This window comes from Echinops telfairi, unplaced genomic scaffold, assembly GCF_000313985.2.
Source record: "Echinops telfairi isolate 266 unplaced genomic scaffold, ASM31398v2 ScPeMD7_4;HRSCAF=17, whole genome shotgun sequence".
In the NCBI taxonomy this organism is placed as follows: Eukaryota; Metazoa; Chordata; class Mammalia; order Afrosoricida; family Tenrecidae; genus Echinops; species Echinops telfairi.
The window spans coordinates 48,781,179-48,782,529 of record NW_022103900.1 but is presented as its reverse complement, the minus strand read 5'-3'; the positions used below and the strand labels follow the sequence as shown (position 1 = coordinate 48,782,529).

At 42.6% G+C, this 1,351-nt stretch overlaps 1 pseudogene; it reads left to right on the top strand.

The window, feature by feature from the left end:
- The window catches only part of LOC101657403, a 12,013-nt pseudogene that overhangs the window by 9,881 nt on the left and 781 nt on the right, over window positions 1–1,351 (top strand).

Sequence of the window (1,351 nt, the reverse complement as noted above, 5' to 3'; positions counted from 1 at the left end):
GATGCTGGGGCCCACTTCACAAACTTGTTCCTTATGGTTGTGGTAAAGGGTATGTCCTCAGGACACCCCCTTTTTGGGTCTATGGGAATATCCTGATAGATACATTCCAACATACCAATTTTTCTGAGCTTTTGGATGCCTTCCTCTACAGTGTACCAAGGTAGGTCAAGTACTTCAAGTTGGTCCAATCTAGGCAGTCCATGCTTCATTGAACCAACCAAATAAAGAATTAGATCCTCTCTTAGCCTCTCTCGTAGAGACATTGAAAGAAGAGTCTGTGCTTAGGGGTCCCATATCCAGAAACTCAGACCGGTCTGATATTACATTTCATGCACCAGTACCTGACATCCTTAGTAACCATTTCCAGGGATATTCCCCAGGCTTCTGCTTGTATGTATTTGAAAACTTGAGCAGATCTTTTTGAGTATAGCGCGCTTCTTCTTGGCTAATTAGCTCAACCTCACCTTTAGGAGCTTTCTGAGACTTAATTTTAGTGACAGGTCTAGTGGAAATAATGGGTGGTGAGGGTGTTTCCTGGGTGCTCTCAGCAATATTTTGTAAGGCATCTCCCTTAGACAATGCTACTGATTCAGTCCCACCTGGCATATCAACTTTCATAGTTTGGCTAATCTGCTCAGGTGTGGATTGTGAATTAATACTTTCAGCTGGGGTGGGTCAATTGTTTCTATGGATCCTCCTCTTCTGGATCATCAGCCCATATGTTCCCATCCCATGTTTCAGGGTCCCAACTTTTCCCAATCAATGCCCTTACTTTGGTTTCAGACACTGCTCTAGATCTGCAATTCAGCTGCCATTGTAATTCAGCCACTTGTATAATGAGACTCTGGACCTGATTCTCAGCAATGTCCGCTCTTTTACTAGCGGAGAGAAGGCTCTCCTTTGTAGCTCAGATGGAAGTTTTTAAATCCATTAGTCTGCACGTAAGGCATGCTTTTGAGGCTCTGAAATCATCCCTCTCCTTAATCACACTGTCCATTGTAAGAAGGACCAGCGAATCAACTTCCCTATACTTGTCATCCTTACAAAACTCCTGGAAAATATCAACCATACGATCACTCAGAGCCTCTCCTCTAACCAGCACCTCATCTTTCGGTGGTGCTACTTTAGGTATTATTTTTGCTATCTCACACCATGGATTAGGAGGAGTAGCAGACTTATCCATGCTTTGGGATGTTGAAGTAGCATCACTAGTGTTAAGACTAATCAGGCTGGAGAACCAATTTAAGAAGCCCATATTTATGATTTTATTTCTCTAGAAGCACTCCTGGTACCAAAATGTGTTAGACAGGGTTCTCTAGAGAGATAAAAGCAAATTGCTGATTATTTAATA